The following is a 22,468-nucleotide window of genomic DNA, read 5'->3' on the forward strand; positions in this document are numbered from 1 at the left end:
TGTTAAATAGTTTAAATTTTATTTATTATTCAGCACTACTTCATTTCTTCCAGCATATAAAACTATTATGATTATTTTTTCCAAATAATAGAATTTTAAAGAGTAGAAAGCTGAAATCAAAAAGTGCACAATGACTATAAATTATATTAGAAATTAATTTTAAAAATACTTATTGAATATATGGAGTACATTAGCAAAATGTAAGACAAATATACAAAATCACACATTAGAATATGTACACGTTCATTATTATGACAAAATAAGACTCAAATGAAAGCATTTGAAAAAAATAACAGAGTATTTGATGTTTGTTTTTTTTTTTTTTTATGGAATGCTGTAATAGTGAAGAATCCTACCATTGCAATCTCTTAAAATGAGAATTTAATGATAACTCATGCAGTATGTATCTGTGGGTTGGCTACAGCTTTGCTTCAGGCAGTTGCTAGGCTTCAGGCTTAGATTGTTTCACACCGTAGATTTGCTGCATATCAGGTATGATTGACATGTTTCTTTATTCCAGAACACAGGAAAAGTAATATTACATGTATAGTACCTGAGCATTCTACAGTAAAATGGAAGAATAAGATTAAGTGTAGACATGTAATACATATAGTGTATGCTTGGACATTGAGTAACTATGTTTGCTCACATTGGCCAAAACTAGTCACATGGTCAGTCTAGTGAGTAGAATAGGAAATTATACTATAAGTTCAAGAAGGCTTCTAAACAGTCAACATGTCTCCATGAGCAATGTATCTTCTCAAGTCTCTTACAAGGAAAGGGAGGGTCAATTATGAATAATAATCTATGAAAGATATATTATGATACATACTTTTAAATATTTAAACGTAAAGCCTACCAAATGACTAAATTTATGTTCATGACAAGATGCATGGAGACTTTTTATTGATATAAATTATTGATGGTGATTTTCTGTTATTGTTACCAATTTTGAATAAACAGAAATTATATTCAGTTATTTTGAATAAAAACTTAGAAAAATTTTTGATTTATTTATGATTAGTATTTTGGCATAAAACAATAACACAGGTATTCTCTTTCAATATGATAGTGGAAAGACAGACATCTAGCAATGAAAAAGTATAGACTTGAGCTAGACATCTATCATAGGTTGACTGGGAGGAATGAAGAAAAGCCTGATTTTTCTTAATGTTTCTGTTAAAATGTGAGAAAATACCCAACTCATACTATTTTTAATGCTATGCTGTAAGTTATGTACCGTATTTTTCGGACCATAAGACGCACTTTTTTCCCCCCAGAAGTGGGGGGGAAAAGTCCCTGCGTCTTATGGTCCAAATATAGCCTACACATATACTGTAAAAAAAAAGTTTTTTTTACTTGCCCGGCTCTGTGTGGTCTCTGTGTGCTTGTCAGGCTCTAAAATGGTTCTAAATGCTGCTGTTTACTTTACAGGGTTGATTACATGTGTTTATGACTGTGATGTTGGGTTTTAATGCACATAAAATATTTTAGGACACTATTTGTTTCAGAATCTTTTTTTCTTCATTTCCCTTCTCTAAAAACTGGTGCGTCTTATGGTCCGAAAAATACGGTACATATCATTGATTTGTGAGTATATCTTTGTGTTGAAATTCAAAAGCAACCTTCAAAAATTACTTATAAAATCAGTCTGGATTTAACATCTATTTCATCTGTGAGAAGTTTAAAGTGTCAGGGACTAGTTATAAGCATAAGTATTGATAGATGTATGTATATGTAAAGAAAGAAAGATATCTTAGAAGCTTAGGTATTTTTCTCTTTCACTCATCATTGATCACTATGGAGATTATAACTCCTCAATTCCTGCCTCACCAAGTTCATCTTTATAAATTACACTTCCTTGAGCAACAATAAAAAGTCACAGTGTTTGTGGATATATTAGTACTATGGGTTAATCCAACAGCTGCCTATTGATGAACATTTGAATACTTTAACATCCATTGCTATTATAGGTATTGATTCAGTGAATAGCCTTATGCCCTCATTTTGCACAATATGTTTGATATAGATTCTTAGAAGTGAAATTGCTAGATCAGATGGCAAATTTGCAAGATATTGGCAAATTTCCCTTCATTATGGTAGTATTTTGCATTTTTATTGTCAGTCAATGAAAGTATATATTTTTTCAAGTGCATTCAAGGACAGACTGTCAAGTTTTTAGACTTTTATAAATCAAATAATTAAAAAATAGTGTTTCAAGTTTTTTAATGTATTTTCTTGTTAGAAGCCAGTTTGAGCATCTTTTCATATGATTAAGAGCCACTTAGCTCTCTTTTGCTTTGAATTTGTATTCATATCTTTAGCCTATTTTTACAGAGCTTTTGGAATTTTTATACCCCATTGTTTAGAAGCCATTTACATATCAATATCTTTTGTAAGATATGAATTTGGACATTATTTGTTACAGAATATGAATCTGTGTTGGATCTGAGACATAGCTTGCAGGGCTGAAAAGTAGTTTAGTCTTTTCATGTAAAGGCAGTTCTGAACTTATCTACTAACATTTTGCCTCTGAGATTATGTGAAATGATTAACCATATGTTCTGGTGCCTTTGCCAAGGACCTCCTCAAAGACCATGATGAGCTTCTAGAATTTCCAGTTTCCCATATTCTCTTTCTTAAGATATATTTTATTGTTTTTTTACAGAGAGGAAGGGAGAGGGATAGAGAGTTAGAAACACAGATGAGAGAGAAACATCAATCAGCTGCCTCCTCTACACCTCCCACTGTGGATGTGCCTACAACCAAGGTACATGCCCTTGACAGAAATCTAACCTGGGACCTTTCAATCAGCAGGCTGATGATGCTCTATCCACTGAGCCAAACCAGTTAGGGCAAGTTTCCCATATTTTTGTCATACTCCATCATCTACCTCCTCCCAGAGCCTCACCTAGGCCTGGGCCAGATCTCCCTCTCTGTGAATGGCAACAGCAACTGGGAAGGACCAGCCATTCCTTTTGTCAATGCACCAGCAAGAAGTGCTATCCCCTCGTATTGCACCTGGGCCATTACTATTCAATGGTATTTCCCTTTTGTGTACAGTATTTCTGTAGCTGTTACTGATTTATTCATCTGTTATTTTATGGCTTCTGGATTATATCACATCAGGAAAGCCTTTCTACTGCAGGGTTTTGAAGATAGTCATCCATGCTTTATTCTAGTATATACAGAATATCATTTGACATTACCTTTTTTTGATTCAGTTATGATTTGTATCAACATAGTTTTGATGTACTTTTTTTTTTTCTTTTCCATCAACTATGTAACAAAGGAGCTATCTTTTCCACCCCTTTCCCATTGCATTGCTGCTTAGAGGTGGACTTTGTTGTTTTTTGCTAGTCATGTTTGTAACCAATACATGGTCATGGACTATTAATGGTAGATCCCTGGGTAACAGTGATAGGCATCATCCAGAGTGGCTTTCCTACCTTCCTGAGTTAACGATTTTTGTTTGTTTCTGCAACAGGCTGAAAAACATAGCACCTCTGGCTCCCAGAGATAGTCTGAAATAAATATTGTAGCAATTGTTCTGGCTTCCTTACATCTCGCCGTGTTTGTCTTACCAGATACGCCTTTATTTAGAGAAAAACCATTGCTCAAACTTTTCAAATCTGATACTTTGGGAAAGTAACCCTCATTCTATTTTCAAAGTGTTCTTACTTTGCTTCTCCAGGAATTCTGTTACATTTCAAATTAATTCTAATTATAATGATTATCTTCTGGTTGGACCCCCTCTTCTCTGTAAAAGTCAGTATGGTAAATGTTATGAAAGATTAAGTGCTGTTTTGTGGGCAATCCTATTCTAAATGGAACATGGACCAGAAATTGATATCTCTCAGGTAAGAGAGAAGTTAGATATGGTGAACCCATTGACAATCCATGGGGTAAAGACACTCATCCCAATCTCAAGGTGGGAACTAGAAGGTGTGCAGCCATAATACTAATATTTTCCTCCCTTAGTTTTCTCCAGTTTGGAAATATGGCATGGAGATTAACTCACTGAAAATATTCATGGAATAAATCTAATTATTTCTCCATTGGAATTTAAACCAGAATGGTGAATCACCATCACATTACCTCAAAAACCAACTGCACCAGATTGGATTTGAATTGCATAGCCCAGTCTCTGAAACATCCACCCAGCTACTATGTAATTTCACCCCAATCATTTCATTAATCTCACTCTAATGGAGCCCAAAGTTTTTTAGGATTTAATATTTATTTTCATACCATTGGGTTGGATATATGTGTCTCTCTAGTGATTTCTCAGCTTCCAATTTCTAGGCCTCTAGTGTAGAGACCGTGTTTACTTCTATGCTACATTCCTATACCTACCTCACGGGTTGCAGTGGACTTCTGCTTTTGGCAACATTTAAACACAATATGTTGCCTGCGGATTTTCTTTTCCCTGATTCTAGTTTTAACAGTGCAGGCTGTGAGATTGCTGGTACTGTAGTTATTATCCCCCTTAATATTATATATGATTACCTGCATATTCCCACCAGAACTGCAATTGTGCTTAGGGATTTGAAAACAATACTTTAAATCCCTGAATATAATTTGTGTTCTTTTAAATTAGGAAGTTCAGGCTTCATAAAATACAATTTAAGATTCAGTGGTAGAATCTCATCGGATTCAATAGTAGAAGCAGTCCACCTAAATAATTTTTATTCATTTTACATCCTATCTAGAGAATAGTAATTTCTTATCTATTTTTCCAAAGTTCACCACCAGAATAGATATTAAAAATTATATATGCTTGGTTTCAAAAAAGCATAAAGAAAACTATATCACCTTTGACCTTGTGAATAGCAAAGCTGAACATATATAAGCTACTTAACACAAAATATTCAATGTAGTTTCATTTATGTTCATAAAGAAACATATGAGCCTAATATAGATATGTGACAATGTTTACAAATAATAGTATTTTGTCTGCAAAGAAAGATATAATTATTTCATAAATTGTCACATTGATCCCAATCATTTTCTCAATAACGGATATGCTTATATTGAAGAATATGATACTATCAAATAGTTTTTATTCTGCCTTGATTCAAGCTTGTATCTTCTCAAATTAAACCTAAGTTGGCAGGAGTCTGGTATCAGTGCCTCAGCTACTGTGACTGTTTCCATGTTGATATGCAGAGGTCTTTTGTGTGACATTTAATTCAATTGATTCTAAAGTAATAAAACTCAAATACCAGATGGACTCCTATAGTCTGCCACAGACTGGGTTTGAGACTCCTGAGGTGTGATTTAAGAGAGAAAAAGGAGAAGAAAAGTGGCATCCCAGGACTTAATCTTTGATAGGGAGATAACATTTTTAAATGTACTAGTATACTGGTGAAAAAAGGAGGAAGGAATTGAGTAAGATTAAAAAATAAGGAAATGAAAAGGAAGTGGAAATAAAGTAAAATTGAAAAGAAATATGAAGTTAATTTGTTGTAAAAAAAAAAAAAAAAGATATCACTAGCAAGGGAAGAATGTGCCATTAACAGTGTGAAAGAAAATATGTAAAGAATTGGTTGCTGCACAATAGTCATGAGGATGCAAAGCACAACATAAGAAATATAGTCAATAATATTGCAATAACTATGTATGATGTTAAGTGGATACTGGAATTACTTGTGGTGGTGGTGGTGGGGCAGTTTGTAAGCTATATAATTGTCTAACCACTATGCGGTATGCCTGAAGCTAATACAAAGTAGCACTGAATGTAAACTGTAACGGAAAAAAAAAATCATGTGAATGATGAATTTGTGTGGAAGTCATATACAATGAATTCTGATCAGTCAGCATATCTTTCCAGTGCTTAAGAGTCTTCTTCTGAGTGCTGGGGACACTTGGTAGAAAACAGAAAACTTGCTTTCCAGTATCATTATCAGTTTGATGTATCAGCTCTAGAAGGCTACAACTCCCAATTATCCAAACACTAAGCTGAGTTGCTGTGAAGGTATTTTGTAGATGTCATTAAATTGTATAATCAGCCGAGACTTGTTTGACTCAGTGGTAGAGCATCGGTCTGTGGACTGAAAGGTCCCAGGTTTGATTCCTGTCAAGGGCATGTACATTGGTTGCGGGCACATCCCCGGTAGGGGATGTGCAAGAGGCAGCTGGTTGATGTTTCTCTCTCATTGACATTTCTAGCTCTCTATCTCTCTCCCTTCCTCTCTGTAAAAAGTCAATAAAATATATATTTTTTAAAATGGTATAATTAGTCAACTTTAGGTAAGGGATATTGTCCTAGGTAATCTGTGGTTTAAGTCAATCAACTATAAGCAAGATCTGAGGTTTACCTAAATAATTCTACCTTGGCAAGCGACTTAAGCCAGTGCCCTAGTGTTTCAGCTTTCTCCTCCAGACTATGGATTTTAGACTTGCCCAGCCAACCCTATACAATCTTCTAAGCCAATTTCTTGCAAGATGTATTTTTTTGAAATTTCTTTTAAGTTTTGGGCTACTTTGTTATACAACAATATGACAACAATTTAAAAAGAATTTTGTCCTTAGCATCCTTATATATTTACTGTTCTATAGCAAGTAGGCCTAAAAACAACCAAAGAGTGTTCTTCCAGCAAGCACTTTCTTTGGGTTTGAAAATATACCTCAGAGTAGAGTTAGAAGAGAGAAATACTTTATTGAGCTATCTCTGTATAATAAATTTGAATTTTAAAAAAGATACCCATCTTAATACAATGGACCATCTATTATTACCTTTAAATAATCAGACTATTTTTGGTACAAAAAAAGATTCCAAATAAAGATGAGTTAATTTAATAAGGAGTGTCAGATAAACCTATCATTCCTGAGAATTGGTTTCTAAGGTATATCGCTTTGAGTTCTTGGGTTTGCCACTGTTAGTAGCATAAACATGTCAGTTAGTTTTTAGGGTATCTTTTATCCAGTTATTTTAAACTTAATTTTGCTAAGAGAAAACATCCAGAATCTTCCTTCTGATAAATACAGACTGCTACAGTAAATCTACAAATGCTATGCTTCTTTTAGAAAATATTTTCTACCTGACAATTTTGCATAATTCAAAAAGTACTTCTAATATAAATAGGGTTTTCTGATGTTTTATAAATCTGAAAATTTTGAATTATATGGTTTACTACACACTACTTCACAGAATCTACTTAATTAACTACTGCTTTACAAATGAAGTTTTTCTTTCTTTTTTCTTTTCTTTTCTGTGTTTTCTGTTATTTTTCTAAGAAAGTTGAGACTCCAAATTCTGATATAGGTATAGAGAGTAAGCCATTCCTAACGCAGTTAATTTATATAATTTGCCACAGCATGGCTACTTATTAACTATAATCAATAAGTTCTTGGTGTTAATAAATGTATTAACATGTTGATTCTGAAATCAAAATGTGGGGTTTGAGTCCCAGCTTGTTGTCTTGAAAAACTGAAGAATGGATTCACAGACAAAATCATTGAATGGAAGCAAAGTTTACTGAGAAAAGCCAGTCCTGGAAAAGGTGCAGGTAGGGTTCCAGGAGCAGTCCTGTGTCCAGCGTTTCCTTTCCATGTCACAGCTGAGTACCAAAGGCTATTAGTCCATGTGTAGAGCTCCACATGGCCATAAACCACGCTGGTGGAGGGGATGTGCTCCCTCACCAAAGGAATGACAGGAACTCATTGTGAGAGAGGGGAAGAAGAAGCACACACATTTTTCATCTAGGGCTGAAATCAGCCTTGCTAGCTCCTGATTGGTTCTTTCAAAGAAGTCTGCCTTAGTAACATCCTTGGGATTTATATGAGTTTTATATGCCTTACTGCCTTGTGATGGGTTATCTGCACCCTGACTATCTTATCAATATACATACATATTAAAGGACATGCCTCTCACTCTTGTCCTTCGTTCCCCACCTAGCTGGGGTATCTTAGGAACTCCACTTAGCTTACTTGGATTCTGGGTTTTACTTCCTCTTGGCCCAGGGTCCTGATTCCTGACTATCTAGTTTCCTTCTGTCTCCTCAATACTTAGCTAAAGAGACTATATGTATTTGTGTGTCCAGTTTTATTGAGATAAAGTTAACATATTTTATAAAGTTAAGATGTACAGGTTTATTTGATGCATATGTTATAAAATAATAATCAACATAGACTTAGTGAATACCTCCATCATGCCACATAATTATCATTGTGTGTGTGTGTACTGAGAACATATAAAATTTACTCTCTTAGCAGTTTGCAATGATAGAACATAGTATAAGGTACAATCACTGTGCTGCACATTAGTCCTCTGACTTTATTCATATTACAACTCAAGATTTGTACTTACTCTTTTACTTTTTTATGACAACCATTCAAATAGTAGTGAGGTGATAGTTCATTGCGGTTTATATTTGCATTCCCCTGATGATATCATGTTGAACATCTTTTTACATATTTGTTGGCCATTTGTATGTCTTCTTTGGAAAAAGAAGTTGTTGCTTTATTGTTGTTTTATTTGTATGAGTTCTTTATATATTTTGGATATTTACACTTTATCAGATACATAATTTGAAAATATTTTTCCCATTTTGTACATTGCCCTTTCATTATATTGATGATTCCCTTTGCTGTACAGAAGCTTTTTCAGTTTGATACAATCCCACTTATTTATATCTGTTTTTGTTGCCATTGCTTTGGGTGAAAATCCAAAAGTTTATTTCCAAAGCCAATATAAAAAAGCTTAAAGCTTACAGAAATGTTATGATTTCAGGTCTAATATTCAAGGCTTTCATCCATCTTGGTTGAATGTTTGTGTATGGTATAAGATAGTAGTTTCGCTTAATTCTTTCATATGTGGCTGTATAGTTTGTCTAGATGATCATTCCCCCATATTTTATTCTTGGCTCCTTTGTAAATTAAGTGACCGTATATGTGTGAATTTATTTCTTGAGTCTCTACTCTGTCCTATTGATCTATGTGTCTGTTTTTATGCCAGTATAACACTGTTGTGATTAGTGTAGATCTGTAATATAGTTTGAAATCAGGAAGTGTGTTGTCTCCAGTTTTGTTCTTCCTCAACATTATTTTGGTTATTTAGGACTTTATGGTTCCATATAATTATTAAATTTCTTAATGATCAGTTTTAGTTTATAAAAATGTAAATTATATTTTGTATATTGATTTTGTATCATGCAACTATACGTAATTCATTAATTAGCTCTAACAGGTTTTTGTTGTTGTTCTTTTTGTGTGTGTGGCATCTGTAGAATTTTCTAGACATAAAATTATGCCATCTGCTGAAAAATGGACCTCGAAAGAACTGACTCCATTCTTTCCCATTGCTCTCTATCTGAACCGGAGGCATTCCATTTTATTCCCATAAATTCTGTTAGGACTACCTTTCAGGCACAGATGGTCCATTGACCTATTAATTCCAGGCTATAACTAAACAAGAGAAGTAACTATGCCATTTCTAGCTTCTGTAAATATACTTGGTTGAATAATGGAAAAATAAAGTGGGGGGAGGGCTGGAAATCTAAACCTGTGACAGAAATCTGGTGTATATTCTTATCAGTCTATGGTCTAGTCACTGCTTCCTCTTAAATTGACTATCTTGCAGGACCTGTTTGTTTAAGCATTGCTACCATATTGGCAAAGCCATCTACACTAATAAAAGAAGCATATGCAAATTGTCTGTACCTCCATGACACCCACCAGCTGATCAGGAGTGAGTATGCAAATTAACCCAACAAAGATGGAGGATTAATTTGCATATGCTGGTGCAGAGCGAAAACTGATGTCTCCAGCCCAACCAAAGAGGAGACTGAACACTGTAGATGATTGAAAACTGAAGACTGAAGAGGCTTGGCTTCTCCACTGTGGCTGGAGCAAAGGCCTGGGAACCAGGTGCTGGAGGAAAGCTGGTGCTGGCATCCAATTGAATCTTTGTGCAATGGGCCTCAAGTAAACTATAATACTCCTAGATAAAGTTCTCAGGATTGGTGCCAGGCCAGGCCTTGAGATGGAGTCTCACAGCACCAATCCTAGAGGGTTTTTTTCCCTTCTTTTTTCCATTTATAAGCTTACCCCTAACTTCATTTCTGGATTGTGAGGTCTGTAGTGGTGATAGCCCTTCGCAGTCCCCGTCACCATTTACTCTGAAATAAAAGCTCCAAAATTTGATACTCTTGCTGTGGTGTCTTCTATTGGGCTCACTAAATTTCAATATAATATACAGAGATAATTTCATATATTCCTTTCTTATTATGGCATGTCTGTACATATGCATTTATTATTTAACTGATTTGATTAGAAATTCCAGTACTGTTCTGAACAAAAATGGTGATACTGGGAATCTTTGTCTTACTCCAATCTTAGAGGAAAAGCTCCAAGCTTTTCACCATTGAGTGTGAGGTTAGGTGTAAACTTGTCATATCACTCCTTTATTATATTTAGGTATGTTGTTTCTATAAGCAGTTTATTGAAAGTTTTTATCATGAAATTATTTTAAATTTTGTAAAATGTGTTTTCTGTAACTATGGATGAGCAGAGGCTGGAAGCAACTTTCAATGCATGTTAGAAAAAACCCAGGTTTTCTTTAATAAACTGTTTTTAGAAAAATCAATCTCAATGGTTCTTTTGGGGAGTATTCAGAGACAGCATGATAAAGAAAACCTAACTCATATTTCTAAACATCTAAATAATTGTGAAGAGATGGTTAGTTGAAACATGAAGGTTAAAGGTGCTGCTATAGAGAGCTCAGAAGGAAATGAGAAACTTATTAGAGGAAATTGAAGGAAAGGTATCCCTATGGTAGAACAACAGAGAGCTTGATAAAATTGTGTTTTGTGGTTATTTGGAAAGCAGAACTTATGAACTTTGAAATTGAATATTTAGTTGAGGAAATTCACCCATAATGTGTGAAGCATCTGAACTATTTCCTTCCTGATTTATAATAAAATTTTGAATGAATGAAAAGAATTGTAGGAAGAACTTTTAAACAAAAAGAAACCAGAATTGTGATTTGGAAATTTTTAGCACAGCTTGATTACAAAAGGTGATAACATTAAGACACTCCCTGTCAGGAAAGTATAGAAAAAGTAATTGAGTATGTGGATGAATCTTTGAAAAATTAAATAATAATTCATAGAACCCATAAGTCATCACAGCACAATTATCTAGAATGGACCATCTGGACAATTTAGAATAATTGTGGTGTGCAGATTCTGGAATCACTGAATCAACAGGAATGCACTACCTGTAGCTACTAAGGCAATTTAGGATAATTGAACTGTCTTGGGTCCCAGGAATGTGCTTTGATGACCAGTGAGATCACAATCAATGGGACATTCAACCCATCATCAATGGAATATTGGAATAGCATACATAAGTCCAGAAAATCAAAATAACTCTCTATTGTTTTAGCAAACAAATAAGTACAGATCCCAAACAGCAGTTTCTACTACCATACTTCAATGGTAACATTGAGCAGAAAGAAAGAATGATTCAGAGGATAAAGTCAAGACTCAAAGAGGTTTATTTCCTGGCCTTAAAAGCAAGTGGAGTTGGCCTGACTGAATTTTGAAATTGTTTTGAAAATTTTCCTTTTATTTTCTCCCATTTTGAATGAGATTTTCTGCAAGTTATCATATGCCTATCCAAACATTGTATTTTGCTACTGGGTAACTTTACTGAGTTTCACAGGATAAAACATGGAGAGAAATCGGATTCTCTATGATTTAGACACAGGGGCCTTAGCTATCCCCAATGAAGATACTGTAGGTTTTAGCATTTAAAGTAATGTGATTTTAAACATTGATATTGTAATGAGTTGAGATATGGGGAGCCATGGGAATATACACTGAGTGGCCAGATTATTATGGTCTTTGAATTCATGCATGGGTGGGGTTCGGCCAGCCTGGCCAGGGGAAGGGGACATGGGCTGTTGACTGGCCTGCCTGCTGGTCGAGCTCCTGGTTGAGGGGACAATTTGCATATTAGCCTTTTTATTATATAAGATATACACTGAGTAGCCAGATTATTATGCATTCAGAGATCATAATAATCTGGCCACTCGTGTGTGTGAGTGTGTGTGTGTGTGTGTGTGTGAATAAAGAGAAGGAAGCTCTGCATTCAGATGGAAAAGAAGAAAGCCCAGAGGAATGGAGGACTATGAGGGAAGAGGTCCTCAGGAATCACTACAGTAACCAACTTGAATGGGAATATTGACCAATCAGCAGGGATATCAGGACACAGGACTGCAGCCTTTATAAACCAGGAACTCAGTGGAATCTTTTCCCTCTCTCTACTTGGTAGTCCATTCAGTGGGACACTTCCCTCTCTTCACATGGAAGTCTGAACTTGTTCTTCAATAAATCTCCACCTTTGCTATACCACCTTCTGTCCATGGATTCATTCTTCAATTCCAGTGGACAAAGGATCCAGGTTCCAGTCCAAAAATTCTGTATCAATATGAAAGAAATAGAGCTCTACAACCATTTTAATTTTGGCCAATATTACTGATCTTGACTTCTATGCTCCAGAACTATCTATACTAATAAAAGGATAATATGCTAATTAGTCCAGAAGACCTTCCAGACATACCTTTAGGACAAAGCTATGGTAGTGGGGCCAATGTAGAGGTGGTTTGGGGTAATCAGGCCAGGAGGGAAGGGCAGTTGGGAGCAAGAAGGGTGGCAGTTAGGGGCGAGCAGGTCAGCAGCAAAATGGTTAGGGACGATGAGGTAGGCAAGCAGGTGAGTGGTTAGGAGCCAGTGGTCCTAAATTGTGAGAGGAATGTCTGACTGCTGGTTTAGGGATTGGGCCCCCCACCCATGTATGAATTTTGTGCACCAGGCCACTAGTAAAATAATAAATGTATTATGTTTATGGCTATTAAATTTGTGGTACCATTTTAATAGCAGCCATAGGAAATTCATAGCTTGGCCTGCAGTTAGAGATTAGATATCTGATGTGTCTCCAGGAAGCAGATTATCTTCCTTAACACTTCAATATGAAGGCCATCCAGGTGAAGAGGCAAGTTGTATTCAGACTCCATTTCCATGTGATATTAAAATAGGTGGGTTTGGCCTTCAGAAGCAGAAGTAAAGGGTGAGGCAGAGAGTCAATGCTCAGTTGTGGGTCATTGTGATCTTCATGGAACAGTATTCCAGTTAGGTTTAAACATTGATTCTGGCTGTGGAGTTTCTAGGGTTTCAAAGTGCAATTTGCTGTCTCCCTAGAGATTAATTGACCTATCTGATATCCTTAAAAATTCATTTTGTAAAATTAGCTAGGTGTGCTCTGCTTTTTTCCTAATTAAGAATTTTGACATACACAATTTATCAAGCAGAACTTTCATTGGATATTTAAGAAAGAAACCATATTTTAGGATTAATGTAAAATAAATGTTAAAGGATTGAAGAATCAGAGTAGAGAGCACTTTAATAAACTGTGCTCTTCTGTTATTAACTCCTGAGACAAGGAGAGTGCCAAATCAGTGTTGCAGTGAGTGAACTAGGACCTTTATTTCCTGGGCAAATGAAATGCTAATTATCTTTGTGGTTTAAATTTAAACAGCCTATTCTTTTATTCACATGTGGGAATTCATACAAGTATAATCTCATCTAGGAAAATCCTTCATAGTTTATAAAAGCAGGAAAAATATCAATGTCACTTTTTTTTTTTACAGGAGTAAACAACAAAAATCTTTCAGCCTATGAGACTATATAAAATATATTGTTTTTAACATTTATTAACTCATTAATTAATTTATTTTTACAACTAATATTTATTGAAGACCTATTTGTTTGACTATGATAGTATAACTGTGATTGAAATGTTTCTCTAACTTATAAGAAGTCTACAGTTAGAGGAATAGATGGGTATCCTACCTAATAAAAGAGAAACATGCAAATTGATTGTACCTCCACTACACTCACAAGCCACATCAACCAGCCAATCAGGAGTGACATTAAAAAAGAGGAAGAGAGACATTAAAAAATAATAATAACATCAATAAAGAGATAGAATCATTGGTTGTCTCCTACATGCCCCACAGTAAGGATCAAGCTGGCAACCTTGGCATGTGCCTTGACCAGGAATCTCCTGGTTCATAGGTCAAAGCTCAAACACTGAGCCAAGCCAGCCAGGCTCAAATACAAATTTTATTTATATAAGTGCAATAATAATTTGTTGAAATATTAAAAAATAATTATTAGTAGAATTTGTAAAAACCCTTAAAATCCAAGTACCTTTATTTCAAGCCTTTTCTTTTCTCTCTAATTGCAGCATACCCCATACTGATGAGCAACATCCTTAGTGGCATTGCAACTTTACAAGTACAACATTGTTAAGAATCTAATTTCACTTGGGAAACAACTCATTCACCTGTTAAGAAAATATAATTATGTCTAAATGTTTACAGCAATGCTTATGAATGATATTTATCTCATAATATGCATGCTACTATAAAGAAATAGTTTTCATTTTATCATTAAAAAATGAGCAAAGATTACAGTAACATTACTAAATCCATAATTGGTATGCAGAGGACATTTGCTACAAGGTCAATTAAGTCAAACAGAAACATATTATAGAAAAGTTAAATATATTAAAGGATTGACATGTCTTAGTAATGAGGAATGATTTTATTAATCTTTCCATTACAGAAAACAGAAAGTTCAATCACATATTCCACATGAGTTGATTTGGGATTTTGTAGAAAATATGATCTTTTTTTCTCCTCATCACTGTATTTATGAGTTTAATTTTCAATGTCATCTGGGTGGAAGAATAAAGAAAATAATATATTTTCACTTATTTATTAACTAGAGACCTGGGGCACAAATTCGTGCATGGGTAGGGTCTCTGGGCCTGGCTGGGGATCAGGGCTGATCTGGGTTGTAGGAGGTTACCTAGGGAGAGGGGCTGTCTGGGGGTTGGCCAGTGAAGGTGAGGGGCCATGGGAGGTTGGCTGTGGGAGTGCACTGACCACCAAGAGGCAGCTCCTGCATTGAACATCTTCCCCCTGGTTGTCAGTGCATGTCATAGCGACCAGTTGACAGGTCATTCAGCCATTCAGTTGTTTGGTCACTTAGGCTTTTATATAGAGAGATAGGAAAGCTGTTAATTTATAATTATTCCTATTCTGGGTAGGTTGGGTGGATAAATTAGTTGGAGTGTCATTCTATACACCAAAACATTGTAGGCTAAATTACTGGTCAGAGCACATACATAGGTTATGGGTTCAATTCCTGGTCTGAGAAGCTGTGGAAGGCTGCTGATCCATGTTCTCTCTTACCTATCTATTTCTCTGTTCCTTCCTCTTCCTCTAAAATCAATGAAAAAATATATCCTCAGGTAAGGATTACCAAAATTTAAATAAAAATTATTCCTACCTTTCTTAGATTCAAGATACCATAGTATTGGATTATAAATTCCACTATCATCTATAATAATTCTATAATAAGAAAAGTGTAATATGCTAATTAGATTGGATATTCTTCTGGATGTCCTTCTGGATGACCTTCAGATTGAAGCTGAGGCTGCAAGGGAAGCCCGGGTCCCAAATGCCTACCAGCAGCTGCAGGGAAGCCTGGGTCATGGGTACCAGAGGGAAGCCAGGGCCAGCAGCCAGGGAAAAGAAGGCCTACTCTTGCATGAATTTCATGCATTGGGCCTCCAGTTTAGACAAAAACTTGATTCATTGAGGTCTCTAACAGAAAATATGTGATTACTAGAGGCCCACTGATTAAACTCACGCCATGGTCAAGATCAACTATTCAAGGACAAATACAATTTTCAGCTATTAAAATGTGTGATAATGATAATTAAGGCTTTCAGTGATTATGTCCACAGTTATTTTGAACAGGTTTTTAGACCAATAATACTTGGGATTGGTATATTCATCACAACAAATATAAAAAATAATGCGATCTTCATCCTTATTATCAATAGATCTTTGATGATGAAAACTGAAGACAGAAAATGATAAAAACTATAGGTTTAACTGAAACAAATGCTCATGACAAACATATGAGCTAGAATATGTCATTAATTTACATTGAGATTATCTACTAGAGTGGAATAACTTCAATGTAACCACTATGTTATTCACTGAGACTCCATTTTTATGACTTCAAAGAGATAACATAAATACAATAACTACAACTTCAAATAACATTTTCAATTGAATTTATTGGGATGACATTGCTTAATAATACAATGTTTACATTTCTATAACACGTCATCTGCATACAGCATCAGGCAATCACCACCCAAAGTAAAGTCTCTTTCTGCTACCATTTATCCTCTGCTCTCTACCATTTCCTCCCCCATCCCCCTTTCCCTCTGGCAATCACCAAACTGTTCTCTGTGTCTGTTTTGTTGGTGGTGGTAGTGTTTTTATTTTTACTTAATCCCTTCAACTTTTTCACCCAGTCCCCCAAACTCCTTCCCCTCTGACCGTTATCAATCTGTTCTATGTATCTATGAGCCTGCTTCTATAATATATATATATATATATATATATATATATATATATATATATATATATATATATTTTTTTTTTTTTCTTTATTCATAAAGAAAATATATTATTGATTTTCTTACAGAGAGGAAGGAAGGGGGAGAGAGAGAGAGAGTCAGAAACATTGATGAGAGAGAAACATCATCAATCAGCTTCCTCCAGCACCCCCCACCCCCCACCCCCGTGGGGATATGCCTGCAACCAAGGTACATGTTCCTGACCAAAATCGAAGCCAGGAGCCTTGAGTCCATAGGCCAACACTCCAAACCGGCCAGGGCAGCCTGCTTCTGATTGTTTGTTTGTTTTGTTCATTCCATTACACATAAAAGTAAATTACATGGTATTTGTTTTTTCTGAATGGCTTATTTTTATTAACATAACATTTTCTAAGTTCATTTGTGGTACCTCAAAAGATAAGATTTTCAATTTTTTTTTTTTTACAGGAGAGTAGTAGGTATTCCATTGTGCAAATGTTTCACAGCATTTCCATATACTCATCTGTTGCTGGGTACTTGAGCTGCTTCCAAATCTTGGCTATTACAAGTAACACTGCAATGAACACAGGAGTGTATATAATCTTTTAAATCATTGTTTCCATGTTTCAGATATATTCCCCGAAGTGGAATTGCTGGGTCATAAGGCACTTCAATTTTTATTTTTTTGAGGAAACTCCATACTGATTTCCACAGTGGTTGTTCCAATCTGCATTCCCATCAACAGTGCAAAAGGGTTCCCTTTTCTTTATGTCTTCACCAACACTTGTGTTTTTGTTTGTTTTTTGTTTGTTTTTTGTTTGTTTGTTTGTTTGTTTTTGTTTTGTTTCATCACATAACATTTCATGCAAAATAAAAAATAATTTACTTATTTTTCAATCTCTCCCTATATAATTACAAATGATTTTAGTGGCCATTTTTAATGAAAACATATATTTGAAAGATATATCTATTTAGATCTTTTCTACTCTATTCCACTTGGCAATATTGCGGGATAGCTGCGGAGAATACAATTTTCTTAGTTTTGTACTCCATAAACTAACCATACTCAAAAATTCACTTTCCCTTTTCCTTCTTTTTCTCCTTCCTGAACTCAATGTTCTAAACAAATTTAATGACTTTATAGGTCACTGCCATCTTCCTTCTTTTTCTGCCCTGCTAAACTTTGCTTATCAGTGCTATTCATAATAATATGCTTATTTGTTATATTTCCATGTTTTATAAACAAAGTCTATACAATTTTCAGAAGCACAGGCATATGCCACCAGTCTCTGATCTAATTATATAATTTTTCCTGACGAGTATATTTTCACCCACTTTAAGATTTGTAGGAAATAAAAGGTCAGCAGGTTGTCATTAGTTCAACTGAACTGGTTTAAACGACAGAAGCCTCAAAAGATAACTCATCTAACTCATTGAATTCACCAAGGCTCAAGATTTGACCTTCCAAGTTCAAAAACACAAACTTGCAGTATCTCAGAGTTAATTAGATTCAAGTATGTTATCCCATGGTAACAAAGCTCATAAAAATTGATATAAAAACTATTGTTATGGTTTAATTTATTGTGTAAAATACAGTTGTAGAGTAGGCTGAATACTTTTGAAGATTTGTGAATGTTCTCTCCCTGTAGGCTGTGGCATGCGAAGGCAAATGATCTGGAGAATGCCTAAGTAGCATATAATCCAAGTAAAGTAAGATGTATTATTTAAATAATTCAAGAGTAGCAGTTTCTAAGAGGCTGCCACATTCATGATAACAAGAGAAATATGTGTTGGGTAGATTGAATACCCAACAGCTCAACTACATTTTCTCCTCTTTATACTTAGATTGGCTGTTCCTCAAATGGTTTTCTTTCTTCACATCTCCCTTGATGACAATATCCCTTTCTAAGAAATATATTATTTCACTAGTAGATTTAAAACATTTTTTCTTAAACTTTCTCTGCAACTAATCTTCTGCAGTAGAAAAACTTGAACTCTGACAGCATAGCTCAGTTGGTTGGAGCATTATCCCATAAAACAAAAAGCTAGGGGTTCAATTCCTGGTCAGGGTGCACACGGAAGGAATGTAATGGGTACTTGTACAAAACCATGACAGTTGGTGTGATAGCCACACTGACTAACAGGTAGGAAGTGTACACAGCATAGAGATGCTGGACAAAGGTATAAGTCACATCCAAATAGAACACTAGTCCAGAGCTGGACAGAGATATAAGAATTCATCATACTATACAGAAATATGTATAATTTACCAATAGTTTATTTCTGGAGTTTTCCATTTAATATTTTCATATTTCTGTTGACTATGAATAACTGAATCCATGAAGAAAGCACAAACACAAATAAAGGGGGACTACTATATTGGCTTTTATCTTATTACATTTCCTTTCAATGTTTAATATTTAATTAGTATTACTTTATATTCTTTTTTTCTTCCTGGTAATATAGTCAAACATGCTCAACTATCTTTTATTAAAATTTTTTACAGCTTGTTTTATTATTTTATTTTTCAATATATATATATATTCCCCCCCCCAATAATTTTATTTTTACCTCTGAGCTCAATGTACTTTTAAGTATAATTATTACATAATGTGAAAATTATTATTTTTTAGTTTATTTGAGGGGGACAGGAAGATATTAATGAGCTTGTTTTTTATACTCCAATCCAATTTTAGTCCAACCACAAACATGTTAGCTATGATTTATAGAGCAGTCCAGAAAATTAAATTATATTTAATATCCTATATAATAAAGATGTAATATGCAAATGGTCATTATGATGTGATGTATAAGGACTGATCAGCAGGAGGCTGGGACAGCAAACTATGAATGGCAGAGAGCTACAGGAGGGTGGGGCAGTAAGCTACATGTGGCAGAGAGCTAGGAGAGGCTGTGGGAGAGGTGGCCAGCTGAGGCAAGCAGCAGCAAGCTACTCATACACAGATTAGTGCGCAGGGTCACTGCCCTCTTTCCCCGAAAATAAGACAGTGTCTTACATTAATTTTTGCTCCCAAAGATGCGCTAGGTCTTATTTTCAGGGGATGTCTTATTATTCCATGAAGAAGAATATGGTACACATTTATTGTTAAATGAAAACAAAGGAAATTTATTACCTGTATACGGTACGGTAGTTGTCAACACAAACCAGACAAACTGTGAAACCTACAGTATCAAGAATTTACTCGTTGAAACTGGTTTGGCTCAATGGATAGAGCATCGGCCTGTGGACTGAAAGGTCCCGGGTTCAATTCCGGTCAAGGGCATGTACCTTGGTTGCGGGCATATCCCCAGTATGGGGTGTGCAAGAGGAAGCTGATCAATGACTCTCTCTCATGAATGTTTCTAACTCTCTATCTCTCTCCCTTCCTCTCTGTACAAAATCAATAAAATATATTTTTAAAAAAAGAATTTACTCATTTATTCAATGACAATCATGTAATCATCTTCTGGAACATCATCATAACAATCCAATTCCTGAATTTCCTGGTGAATTTCTTGGGACTCCATTTCTTTCAGAATCAGTGAACCAAATCTCTCATGTTTAGCAATAGCACTGTCTTTAAATGAGTACTTCTTGTCAAGGTAGCCTGCTCGCAATGCATTTGCAATGCAACTGTCAGTGATTTTCTCCCATGAATTCTTCACCCAAGTCACAACTTCTTGCAGTTTAGGTTTCACAAAGTTTCCACGCTGATTTCTCTCCATTATATTTTCAATGTAGTCATTAATTTCCATGTGCAAATTGTCTTTGAATGGCTTATTTATTGCAATATCATGAGTCTGGAGATAGGCCGTCATTCCTGCGGGAATCATTATCTGATCTATTTTTCTTTCGTGAAGAAATGTCTTCATGTCTTTAGCGCAGTGAGTGCTGGCTGCATCCCAGACTAGCACACCTCTTTGGCTCCATTGCATAACAAGCGGCAGCATTAAATTGACCCACTTCCTTATAACTGCTTGTGTGGCCCAGGCTTTTTCAGTTTCAAGAATAAAAACACCCAAAACACATTCAATATTTTCCTTCTTGCCATTAGAAATGATTAAAGGAGGGATTTTAGTGCCATCCAGACAAATTGCCAAAATACAGGAAACACGTGCACTTTCATAAGCAGCGGAAGGAATGTACACTAAGGAGGCACCCCGTTGTTTAATTATTGTTGGAGATGATTGGCCCCAAAACACTGCAGTTTCATCCATAGCAATCATGTTGGAAAGATTGTATTTAGAGAAGTCAGCATCATCAATAAAGGACTTGAATACAAGTGCTCGCTTAATAACTTGAGTATCTTCCAACGTAAACAATGTTGTAGATCTTCTTAAAGACAGTTCACTTCGCTGAAGGAAAGCTAAAGGAAATTATCCAGCCAGGGTTGTGATGCTTTGAAGTCTTCAGGGGCTATGTCAAACTGTGGTGTCATTGCAAGGGCAAATTCTTAAATCTGAGCCCTATTCACAACCAAAGACTCTGCTGTCCTGTCAACAACCCATTAACAGATCAGGTCTTCCAGCTCGAAAAGTAATGGTTGCCAACCTGATCCACACTTGTGCTTTTTAGCATTTCCCTTGTCCACTTGTTCGATGAGGTTACCATAGTCTGCTCGCCATTTTTGGACCAATTGGATACTCAACATCTTCCCTTTGCAGAAACCGGTAAGATTTTGGCCCCAAGAGTCTTCCACGATTCCTTTCTTGTACTCCAAGGAGTAGCTTTTTCTTTTTGAGCTCATTTCTAGGGGTAAAAAACAGGAATTGGGGTATCAAGGTAGGGGGAGGGGGAAATCACTTAAAATGACACAGGATGGATCAGAGGAGGCAATCAAAATGGCACAGGAGAATCAGAGGGGGATTATTATTTTAGTAACCCCTTTTGATCCTCCTGTGTCATTTTGATTGCTTCCTCTGATCCTCCTGTGTCATTTTAAGTGATCTCCCTCCCCCCACTCCTGTGCCACTGAACACCTTCACCAGATATTCCCCCTACCCCTTTATCAGACATTTACCCCCTGGGGCCTGCCTGGGGACTGTCAATGGGCTTGCTGGGGCCTGGATCTGGTCTGGAGCAGGGTCTGCCACTGACTGAGAACCTTCAGTCATCATGAGGGCAGCTGCATCTGCGAAAGTCTCCTCCTCTCTCCCGCCCCGGATACACAGCTCACACTGACCTCCTCTCTGCCTCCACACAGCAGTGACTTCAGGACTCTGAGTAAAGTCACTGGTTGCTAGACGCCAGTTGGGGCAGCCCTAGCGACCAGTTTAGGGTAAATTAATTTTCATTCTGAGACAGAGCCTAGGGGCGGGGGGGCTAATTTTCGGGGGGGATGCCTTATATTTCACTCAGAAGGAATCCTGTAAGTAGGTCTTATTTTCGGAGGATGTTTTATTTTCAGAAAAATATGGTAGTAGTTTAGAATGAAAGAAAAGTTTAAAATCACAAGATGAATTTAAAATATGTATAGGTATCAGGTTAAAAAATAACTAGGTTCTAGCTATTCTTATACCAAAGTAGATTTGATAGGGACACAACCAGTCAAAGACCCCATCAATAATTGAATCAAATTAAGCAGAGAATCATGTATGCCCATTTATTCCAAAAATGTGGGCAGTATGGGGAAAACAGTTAGTCACCCTTGAAATTCTGCTAAGAACCCCCACTCCAATTGGCTGATTATATTGGAGTTTGTAGGCAAGGAAAAAAATCTAAAGTTAGAGAGTTTCAGAGTGAGTCTTCTTTCATTGTCTTACAAAGGTCAGCCTGGAAAACTGCAAAGATTAGCTCAGAAATTCTCTCCCTTCAGATCTGTACTTAATCTGGATCCTGGACTACCTTACTGCAGGGTCTGTTCTCCTTGTAACACGTTATTCAGTTTCCCAGGGTCTATAAGAAAATATCTTCATTTTATAATAGTAAGTAGCTATTAAACAACTGTGATCCTATTTCTTTCTTTTTTTAAAAAAAATAAATCTTTTTGTTCAGATTATT

This window comes from Pipistrellus hanaki, assembly GCF_964339955.1.
Source record: "Pipistrellus hanaki genome assembly, chromosome: 3".
Lineage (NCBI taxonomy): Eukaryota > Metazoa > Chordata > Mammalia > Chiroptera > Vespertilionidae > Pipistrellus > Pipistrellus hanaki.